We start from the raw sequence: 12,124 nt of genomic DNA, 5'->3' as shown, positions 1-12,124 counted from the left end.
ATAATGCATTCAGCAGTCGTCATGTAGCTTAGTCAGGGGGTTGCAATGAGCAGCAGTCGAGTTGGAGAAATCAGAAGGTAAAGTCTGGTAGCCGTTGTGCTGTAATAAAATTTCAGGTAGACTTGACAAAACAGAAGACTCAGTTGGATTGATTCCAGAATCACATGAAGAAAGGAAAATCATATATAATCAACGATGGTAGGTATTTTACTAAGTCAGGTAAAAACACAACGTTAACCAATAAGTTCTGTTCGGAGGCAAGAAACTATATCTGATCATAAGAAATTACAATTGAATTATAAGACGGATATCCTGATAGTAGGGAAGCCGGTTAGCTAGCGCCGTCTGTTAAAGATTTGTTTTGAAAATTCTTGGAAGATTTCAAAAGTTTCCTTATTTGCAATTAAATCGTGTTCATTTCCAGGAGCAAAGTGATGAGAGGTAGGTAGTTGAGATCTGTTGCAGATAGGCTTGGAAGTGCAATACCATGTGGACATGTGTATATGTAAAGGTGGCACCTAGAACGTTTGTTCAACTCCGCCTCGTATCACAGTGAAGAACAGAATCTACTGTAAAAGGGCCAGAATTGTGTCTAGTGTAGATTTGTGTGTTCTGTTGTTATGTTCTGGACTCTTGGCTACCCAGAAGCATCGGTCGCCTGGAGAGATGATTCTGGGTAATGGTCCACACCACGGAAAGGTGGGCCATCCCAGAAAAAGTCGTACCGTCTCGAAAGAGACTCTGGCCCGCCTGGTGTTGCCAGCAGGTGGGCCAGGATCCTCTGGCGGCCCATTCCAGAGGGAAGAGAAAAGAAAAGAAAAAAAAAAAAAAAACACCCGTGGTGCAGGTAAAAAGAAAAAAATAATGAATAAATAAAATAAAATAATAATTAAAAAAAGCTAGTGTGCAGGTAAAAATAAAAAAAATAATAAATATATTTATATAAGAAAAAAAATAATAAATATATTTATATAAGAAAAAAAAATAATACATAATTAATTTAAAAATAAACAAATAATAAAAAAATTGATAAGTATGGTAAATTTAGCAAAACAAAAAAAAGAAGTAAAATAAATAATTAAATACATAAAGAAATATAAAAAAAAATTGAATTTACCCTTTCGTTTCACAGGTGTGAAATCTAGGCTGTAGAATTGCTTGTCTAGTTTTGGTTAGCATCCGCATACAAGGTCTTTCGCTGGGTAAAAATGCCAGACGCAAAGACTTGCAGGGAAGAAAGATTGTCTGGAGTCTGGATTAGTTGATCCACCTGGTTTGGGAAGAAGTTGGGAATTCCTCTCCGAAGTTGATCTCTGAGGTCCTCGTACAAGACGCAATCAAAAAAGAAGATGGTACCAGTTTTCCTTGGCTCCACAAAAGCATAGGTCAGCACCAGTAGGTATAGCTTTTCGAAGTTCAATACCAGAGCAACTCGTTGAAAAGTCATGTTTGTTCTGTTGTGAGAATTAAGTCAACTGCAATGTCTATGCAGCGCAAACTGTTTTTTGTAGCCGGCAAATTTTAAAGGACAAAATAGTGCTACAGCATCTTATAAAGAGAGAGGTGCCATCCATTTTTGCATTTATTCTTAAAGACAAATGCGATCGCCGTAGCCTAGTGGTCAGGCGCGCGGGTGCATAAGTACACGTGCCTTGAGTGACCGGCGTTCAAGCCCGTGACTACTGAATACGGTGCTGTTTCTTGTATTCTGTCTATCTCGTGAAATCATTTGGTCGTCCCGGAGTATAAACAGAAAATTTATTTATTTGATATGAGTGCCGGATTGATTCTTAATATTTCCGGAATTTAAAACGTTCATTTTTTTTTTCTTTTTTTTTTTTTTTGTAAAATGTGTAGATTTTGAAAGTATTCCAGATTGTTAAGTGCCACATTTTCACACAGTTTATTGTAATTATTGTTTAGAGCGAGCAATAAGAACTTTTATGCATTGAAAAAAATTACCACCGTATTCCAACTGAATTCAACTGTCAATTTTCGTTGCCAATGTGTAGTTTTCAGCTAGTGCTGATTTTAGCGCTGTCCAAAAACAATACATTTGCTGGCTAAAATCATTCCCAGATCCCAGCAGCGAGAGGAAGGGGCCCCAAAAATTTACTTATGTTACAGTTTACTTATACATTTGGACAGTCCATGGGCTCTAAAATAGTCCTGAGATTTCTGCCCCTGGTACTAAATAATAAAAATAATAATTTCATCACAATGGCTCTTTTCATTCTTCACTCCCACCGGTTACTCCCGGTGGGAGTGAAGAATGGTTAAGGGGGAGGGGTTGTCCGCTGCACAACCCCTCCCCTTAACCTGCGCGGATAGCACAGTGATAGCGTTACCGTCCGAGTGGAAAAGGCCCAAGTTCGAATCCCGTCGATGACACGAGGAAATGTTTTTTGGGCTTTCTTCACTCCGTGGCTGAGTTAGTCTGTCTCAGTAAATAGCAAGTTTTTTTTTCTCTGGAACCCGTGGTTTTTCGTCCAGAAAAGCAAGCAAATCGACCAGAGAACACACGCAATTTACAGACACAATACAGATAGGTAGATGAAGTAACTTTCCGGGTGACCCTAATAAAGAGTACACCTCCATCATGCAGTACGAGCCTCAGCTGTCCTGATCTAGTTCCACCACTGTTCCAAATTAGCTCTGATTTTCGCTATTATGGATATAATGGACTTTTGCGGATAACTCTGACCAACAACCCCGGGGGCTCACATCTGGTGAGTATAGGCTTGGCAAACCCAGGGTCCTGAGCTGAATATCATCATCCTCCTTTTTGTTGGTGATTCCTTTCTACTTCTCTTTTTCTCTCTCTCTCAGGGGGTAACTTGGGATTTTTTTTTTTTTTTTTTTTTCCGCTGGTGCAGCAAAAGCCTCAGGCTTCCTTACCATATGGCTAATAATAATAATAATAATAATAATAATAATAATAATAATAAACTAATCTTTATTTATAGCATTATTGCTGGGAAAATGCTCAGAATAATCGACTTAATGAACGAGCTTTTGAGGCAGAACCCATTCGTAATTTGTAATACATTCAATTTTAATAAAATGTGATATCCAAGCTAGAATAAAATTTCAAAAATTCAAGAATTTGGAACAATTCAGGTATACAAAAGTATTTTAGCCATAGTTTATGGTGGATTACACGGATACATTGGCTGTTGAATAAATTTCCCAGGAGATTTGGTGTAAATTTATTTGAAGGGAAGAGGAACTAACATGAGACAACAAGTAATAGGTTGATTTAGGCATATATAAATCCTGATACTGATCTAACCATTTGAAATACTCTTCTGCAAATATGTTTTTACAATTATTATAACCGTTAACCTCACGGTAAAATAATAATAAAAAGTAATAATTTCAGCACAATGGGCTCTTTTTATTCCTCACTCCCACACTTCTGGTCTACTTCGCAAGCCTTCCCCCCCCCTTGAGCACCGACTGCATCACCTTAGAATAGATCCGCTATCGTTTTAAGAAACTGCACAGCGAAAAGCTGCAGGAATCTAATTCAAAACTTGGGGGGAAACTTTAATATCTAAACTTATGCCAATGAGATCATGGCTGAATGCATTTTTAAGAATACTTGCTATATTTCTACAGAAACAAGGTGCTGCTCCAATCACTGGAATATGGTACTGCGAAAATGGCTTGTTCATCTAATTCAAACAAAACGATGCCTGATGAGCATCCGGACATATCTTTCTCGGTTATTATAACAGTTTTGACGAGTACCCTATTAAATTCTTCCTTAGCGAAATATTGAGAAATACCCATATTAAAAATCCCAACTTAAACCACGCCATAAAAATATATGCCCATATTACACAGTTATAGGGCTCGAGAGTGACATCAAGGTAGAAATGACCGTCGTCTGTTCATAGTACACTGGATAACCATTTTGTGTTTCATTTAATATTGATGAATAAATCTAAGAAATCTCTGGAAGTTACATGATAATTCGAAGCTATTGATTAAACAGATTTCATCTTTTACGGACATAGCCATAATGATTTTAAATGTGGTTCCGTGTAGAAGCCAAGCTTTGTGATATATTCCTGACACTGAAAATGACTGACACTGATGTTGAATCAATTCTGGTGCAGTTTGGAATATTTTCTCAATCCGGGATATTTCCCAATTCAATTTGGGATATTTTCTGCTGTGACGGCAGAGATTGTTGGTCTACCCCTTCTGGAGGTGTTATGCACACTTATTGTCCTTTCTGCTTTTTTAACGAGGACAATGAGTACTTTAGCAGAGCGTGAACTAATAGACCAAAAGTCTTGTTTATCTTTCTATATCTTCCTTAGGCATTTCAGAGTGATTAAATTGCGGATACAATGTTATCACCTGATTAGATTCAAAAGAGGCTAGTCAAAAAGTGAGGAATATAATGAAAAGAACACTTAGGTTTGTAATTCGTTTGTAACTTGTAATTCGTTTGTAATTTGTAATTCTTAAAAAAACACAATCACCTTTTGAGGTACGTTTGCTGATATGTAAAGCACCACGTCCGTTTATAGCACGGAACAACTCGAATCTCAGAGACGGATTTTCGTAAAAAATTTTTAACAACACACTCACTGGCCAAAAAATTAGAAACCTTTATTCAATATCTAGTAAAGTCACCTTTTTCTAGAACTACAGCCCGTACACGACGTAACATGGGTTCCACTGAGTGTCTGAGGGAGTCTAGCTCCAGTTTTGACCATTCTTCCATCACAATATTTGTTAGCTGGTGTATTATAGTCGATAGAACTGTGAAGCAGAAGCGCCCTTTCCAATACATCCCAGACATCCTCACTTGGATTCAGATCTGGAGGAATTAGGCTAGGGTAGGTGTCGGAAATCTTGGGAATACTCCTCGAATCACTCAGATACAATTTTTGATTAGTCGATAGTTGCTTTGTTGTCTTGAAAGAATCCAACGCAATCCGGTTAATACCCGATACGACAGAAAGATATTCATCGGAGGTAACACGACCTACTACCGATGTGAGCGAACCTAGTCCATTATGGATGCATGCACGAGAATTCCGCACACAAACATTCCCTGTTTTTCGTCCAGCAAACAGAAAATCGACCACAGAACACACGAAATTTAAAGACATATTACATACGGCACAATATAGCCTAAGTTGCTGATCGCCTAAAACCCTACAACAATAACTTTCATTCTACCAATGATGCAAAAAAGTGTAAATCGAGACCACGTGCCTTTTTAACTGTTGCGCAATCTAGCGTTAGCGGAACCAGTGCAGTCGAATCTTTCGATTTTTAATAGAAAGAAGTGGCTTTCGTAATAGGTACACGACTACTAAATCCCAGCATTTTCGGATGATCCGGCATTACTCGAGAATGAGAAGTAGAATTGTCATTAAATTTTTGATGTATATTTTGCTGTTCTCTGAAGAGGCTTTAGGTTAAATTCTGATTCTACAGCCCACTCAGTTTCTCCTTCCAATTAGTGCAGCCACCTATCCAGGTTTAACTTGAAGTCTTTGGGTTAAGAGCATGCTATGTTCGGGATCCGAGTCGCAGAACGACGGATAATATTAAAATTTACATTACATTTTGAGGCAAATGTGATATTACTGTATGTTATTTTGTCCTTTTTTCAGAATGTATATAGTTTAAGAAAATGTTTAATACGTGTATCATGTACCATTTACTACGCTTCGATAGTTTGATGCACTTTAAATAAAAAGAAAATATACTCGAAAATTAATTTGAATTTGAATTACAGTATTTTGTTTTTACTAGTCATCAAAGCAATGGTTTTTGTGCTGAAAGTGAATGGACGCAGTAAAGTTTATATAGGTTTGGTAACAGGTAACCTATGTGAACTTTACTTTGTTCATTTTCTGTTCTTTCGTGTTTTTTGTCCATTTTCTGTATTTTCATGTTCTTCGTTCATTTTCTGCCAATTTTTCACCTATTTCAAAGTGTTCTACTTAAGAGTTCCTTCTTTAATTTAAATGGTGAAAAACACCATTTAAATTAAAGATATTATAGATTTCTAAATTAAAAATTAAAAATCTATAACAAGTAAATTTTTATCACAGAATTCCTTATACTAAATTTTTCCCTAAGACTGTAAACAACATTTAGGAAATATTTTTTTTTTTACTTGAAAGTATTCTAAAAAATGTGTATTTACTTGAAAATGTTTCAAGATTGCTTTCGTTACCCTCCCCAATTGTTTCATGGTTTGAGATTTTGAAAAAGTAGCAGCTGAACTTCTCCTCCCCACCACACAGAAAAACATTGCTATAAATTTGGAGCAGGAATTCTGAACCCTTTCAAAAATTCAGTGCTATTCGGAATATTATTCTGGATTTGTGTACCAAATTTCATGATGTTAGGTTAACCCATTTTTCCCTGTGCACCTCTCCACCCTCTTAAAAAGAATTGCTGCGAAAATTCCACCATACGGCTACCCATCACATGAATAGACATCATGGTTGCAGTTTTATTAAAAACTTCTTCGGTACTGCAAAAAAACAATAATAGCGAGACAATGGTACGTTTAGGATAATATATCGGCACGCAGCCACTGACAAATAATTTACATTATAGAAAAAAATATTTTTTATTTCAAGATTAATTTACTGCATGGTCTATCAGCTACATCTATCGGTGAAAACCATAAGTGTAATTATCCACCGAATGATTTAACAAGTCTCAACTGGAATCTTTAACTAATTTTAGTTAGCTCCCCATTCACCATGGTAAGCGAAAATTGTTATACTGTATTTTTGTTTTGGCTTATTTTTGGTATTTAGGAAAGATTTGGATGATATACGTTATTTGATAATCAAATAACATTGCCTAACTAATTCTCACTACTGTTTAGTATTGCTTATGAATGTACATAACACATGTAGACGTGTGTCATTCTTAAGGTATATTTGTTGTAACCGAATTCAAACCATAATAAAATTGCTTGGAATTCGGATATTACAAAAATGCATATGTGTAAAGTGATATAATAATAACCTATTATTACACAATTTTATAAGAATGTATTTTTGTACAAGATTTTTGTATATGAATTGATTTTGTAAGGATGAGGCAGTAATTAAAAAGCACGAAATATAGCTTACTTAATTTTATTCATAAGCAAAACATGTTTAGTGTTTTGATAAAACGCTTACATTTTATCGGATTAGAAACGAAAAATAAAAACAGTAAACAATTTCTTTATTAAGACACAGTATTGCCATATACGAGGGGGGAGGGTTAATTAAAAAACATTTGTATTCCCCCAGAAGTAGTTGTGTTAGAAGGTTGAAACAAACACCATATTACACTTTTTCAATATAGTCACCAGACAAAATGACACATATTTGCCACCTCTCACTACGCCTCCACAGACCAGTTTTGGAGAAGTCCTCTGACCATCCTACAAACCACGACTCAGCAGCAAAAATCACCTCACCATCAGCAGCAAATGTTTTCGACGAAGGGACTTCAAGACATGAAAGAGGAAGAAATCCGAGGACGCAAGGTCGGGGGAATAAGCAGGATGCGGCAATACTTAAATTTTTCCTGGCACATCGACAGTATTGTACAACATCGACAACAAGTAGCGTGTACTACCTTTTCTTTCTTCTGTTAAGGGGTCAGAAGTCTGGAAGCCCATCTAGCAGACACTTTATTCCTGTGCAACTGTTGATGTTCTTCGCAGACCCTACGCTTGTTTTGAACTCTGCAGCTAGTTCTTTGACGCTAATATAGCGATCTTCCAGGATTAATGTCTTCTGTTAAACAGTTGCTGGGCATGCTGGGATATCTTCATCATGCACTGAAGTTCTTCCACATTTGAATGGTTTATACCAATGTGCAACAATGCAGTCTTCTCCATAAACAGCGACCATTTCTTCGTTGGCGCACTATAGCCTTAGTTGCTGATGCGCCATAAAAATCCTAATAACCAACCAACCAACCAACCATTTCTTCGTGGATTTTTTTTTTTTGTGTTTTACCTTGCAGAAAGAGGAACGAAATGACTGATCTGTATTCCACTTTATCCATTATGAACACTGTATTCAGTGCTGCAAAAAAAAAAAAAAAAAAAAAAAGAATTGTCAGATCGAAACCAAAATTTGTGTAGTTGCTAAAAAGATTCAAACGTAGACTGCAGCCATTACCAACCCACTACAAGATGGAAGCCTCCTCAACAATTCATGCTGAGGGAAATGGACCATAATCTGCCACGCTGGTCCAGTGTGGGTTGGCAGATCGACCATATTTAGCATGTCAAGGGCTTGAACCCCGGTCTATTCAGAAAGCGTGTACTACTGCTATCCCGCTCTGACCACTCGACTACGGAAGCCGTAAGATTTCAACGTATCAAACAAAAAATAAATAAAATAAAATAAAAAAATTCAGCTTTCTATCACAACCACTTCTGGGTGAATACAAAATTTTTTTTAACCCCCCTCGTATACACTCGTATTGTTAAAGAGTTTTTCTTTATAACTGCTGCAAAATAATGGAATATTACCGCTGTTTATAAAATGTATTTATTACTATATCAGTAAACGAAACGAGAAAAGAAACTAATACCTTGAAAAATCTTTTTATTGTAATAATACATGTACAAGGGTTTATGGCTGCAATGATAAAACTAGAAATTCATATTGGGTGATGAAGTGTGTATATATCTGCCATATTAATTTATTTATTATTGCATATACAAAAAGCCAACTTTTATATTAACTTGGAAAACTCACTCTGGTTTAATTTTACTTTTTGATAGTGCACTATTTTATTTGACAGTAATAAAATTAACAGTAGGACGTGTTTAATAATTTGACCTCATAATAGTGAAATATACGGATTTCTCGGGTGGTGCAAATGAACCCTCCCTTGGGTGCTACTCTCTACAATATGTTTATATTATGGGACTTTTACATTTTATACAATAAGGCGGGAAATATATTTTATATATAGAAATTTCTTATATATATGTATCTACTATATGGGCTTATGATTATCAGGATGGCCAGAGTCCACAAAGAGTTTAACCTGGCCCTGAATCTGGTTATTCATCTATCACAGTGCATGAAATGAAATACCGGATGCAGTTCAGTATTTCATTGTCAGTCTGAAGCTTACAACAGGCTTGAGACTGTCAATATTAGGATGACTTTCTATGGCATGTTGTGAGTCCAACTGTGACCATAATTTGTGGTCCAGTGAGTTCAAGGTGAGTCTTCTTGAAGATGCAATGAAATCCGGAACACGGCTCAAGTCATTCTTATAACGTTTTATCGAATAAGCAGGAGTTCAATCATGCTGACAGATTCTGGGCACATAGGAACATGATTTGGTTAAGAGGCTTTGCAACATTCCGTAACATGTCTTTCACGTACAGTTTTTCAGTGGTTTTAAATCCTTGTTCAAAAACGCAGGGATAATCTCTCTTTCGGAGGCGATCTGTTTTCTCTATAGGATTCAAATTTTTTAACTTACTTTTTATCGATAAATAAAGAATATGCATACAGTTCAACCGGGAAGCTTTATCTAAGTTTTATTAGGACTAATAAATACAAAAGTATTTAAAATAATAATAATACAGCACATCCAGTAGAGACCATAACTAGATTTTTAATAACTAAGTTAAAACTAATTCGTAGCTTTCAGGGTAAAAGAACCCCTTCTTCAGCAAGTGAATAAACGCATACAGAATACTAACAAAATACAGACGTTAAAGATAGAATGAAATAAATACTAAATGAGTTGTGCGTGCTCAGATGCGCACATGGTCGCGAGATTGTGCAAACATTCATTCATTAGATCTCTGTTCATTGTTGGTTCCATCGTACTGGCAGATTCAATGGGCACATAAGAACATGATTTGGTTAAGAGGCTTCTCAACATTCCGCAGACGTGTATGGGATTGCTGCCAGCGTTTGTCGAGTTTCAAAACTGTTCATTCAAAGATGGGGTGTAGCCTTGTACCCATGCAGCGATTTAAGGCTTTTGGACCGATATATTTAACGATTCTAGCCAAAGGCGGTGACGGTATTGCCGGGATTGGTCAATCACCTCAAAATCGTGTGTGGGGTTAAGGTCATGATGGGTTGACGAGAAACGTTCCGCGATTGCGGATTGATCAGTGTCACCTAGGCGAATCGATCTGTCATGCTCTGCGAGGCGATCCTGAAGGCGTCTAGAGCTCTCCCCTATATAGCAACTGCTGCAATCATGGTAAGTTACGCATGATACTATTCCACTACGTAATAGAGGGGCGATGGGAGTTTTTCTGTTGGAGACCAGAGAACGTATGCCCCTACCAGGGAGTTATTATTAATAGCCATATGGTGCAAGGAAGCCCGAGGCTTATGCTGCACCAGTAAAAAAAAAAAAAATTCCGAGTTACCCTGAGAGAGAGAGAGAGAGTCAAAAGCAGAAGAGAATCGCCAAGAAAGGGAAGAATGATGATATCCACCTCAGGACCCTGGATGTGCCAAGCCCATACTCACCACCAGATGTGAGCCCCCGGGGTTATATTATGGTCTCTTCAGACCAAGCTCACGACAGGTTGTTACAATTAGGATGCAGGTGTTCACAGGGAACCCAGGGTATCCCAGCAGACCATCGCCCAAAGCATGACACTGCCGCCACCGGCTTGTGTTCGTCCCACCGTTCATCCAGGCGCCATCACTTCCCCCAGGTAAACGATGCACACGTACCCGGCCGTCCATATGGTGCAAAAAAAAAATCAAATTATTATTATTTTAGGGTTACCCGTAATTAAATACATTAACCCGTATTTGTGTCTGTAAATTGCGTATATTCTATGGTTGATTTGCCTGTTTTGCTGGACGAAAAAACCCCAGTTACTGGGGAAAAAAACCTTGCTATCTACCTGAGACCAACTAACTCAGCCACGGAGTGAAAAAAGCCCATTAAAGTTCCTCGCGTCATCGACGGGATTCGAACCCAGGCCTTTTCTACCCGGTGTGGGAGGACGGTGACGATACCACTGTGCTACCCGCGCAGACTTCCACATGGTGCAACAGGAAATGTGATTCATCGGACCAGACGACCTTCCAATCACTCAAGTTCCAGTTTCGATGCTCGCGTGCCCATTGTAGGCGCTGTCACTGGTGAACCGTAGTTAGCATGGGCACTCAGAGCGGCCTGCGACTACGCAGCCCCATTTTCGCAGGGTTCGATGTATTGTGTGTTGTGACACATTATTCCCGGCATTCCAATTACCAGCGAGTTGTGCCACAATCGCCGTTCTGTTGCCATGTACCATCCGGCAAGCCTTCGCTCACCTTGAGCATCGATGAACCGTGGTCGTCCAACACCTCGCCGGCGGTTCGTGACTTTCGCCTCCTGGGACCACTTTCCGTAGGTACCGACCACGGCTGACCGTGAGCATTCCAACAGCCGTGCCGTTTCGGATATGCTCTGACGCAGTCGTCTGGCCATTACAATTTGGCCTTTGTCAAACTCGCTTAAGTCCGCTGCCTTTCCCATCAGGGGCTCACATCTGGTGAGTATGTGCTTGGCACACCCAGGGTCCTCAGCTGGATATCATCTTCTCTTTTTTGGTGATTCCTTTCTCTCTCTCTCTCTCTCTCTCTCTCTCTCTCTCTCTCTCTCTCTCTCTCTCTCTCTCTCTCAAGGTAACTTGGGTTTTGGCTGGTGCAGCATAAGCCTCAGGCTTCCTTGCACCATATGGCTAATAATAATAATAATAATATTATTATTATTACGTAATAAGAACAAGAGTAACACTGGTTAACGGAGCTCCGTATCAGGTTTTTTTTTACCGTAACCCGACCTGCGCACGCGCCGAGTTCACCTGCAGTTGCTTCGATTTGCATTACGACTCGCTGGTCATAATGTTTTGGCTCATCGATATATATAAACAAAACAAAACAATCTCCTTTATGAGGTTATTCCCGCCCCGTGATGGGTACTGTTAACAAGTTCATGGGATGGTCAGTTATTAATATTTGATTATTCCTTAATAATGATTATTATATTTTTATTATTCATTTTAACTTATTATATTATTTTTATTGTTATTATCTTGCAGATTTTAGGTGCATTATTTTAACAAATTTGACTACTGTCC

This window comes from Mastigoproctus giganteus, chromosome 1 (assembly GCF_048544385.1).
Source record: "Mastigoproctus giganteus isolate SK-2022 chromosome 1, ASM4854438v1, whole genome shotgun sequence".
In the NCBI taxonomy this organism is placed as follows: Eukaryota; Metazoa; Arthropoda; class Arachnida; order Uropygi; family Thelyphonidae; genus Mastigoproctus; species Mastigoproctus giganteus.
This window is presented reverse-complemented; position numbering follows the sequence as displayed.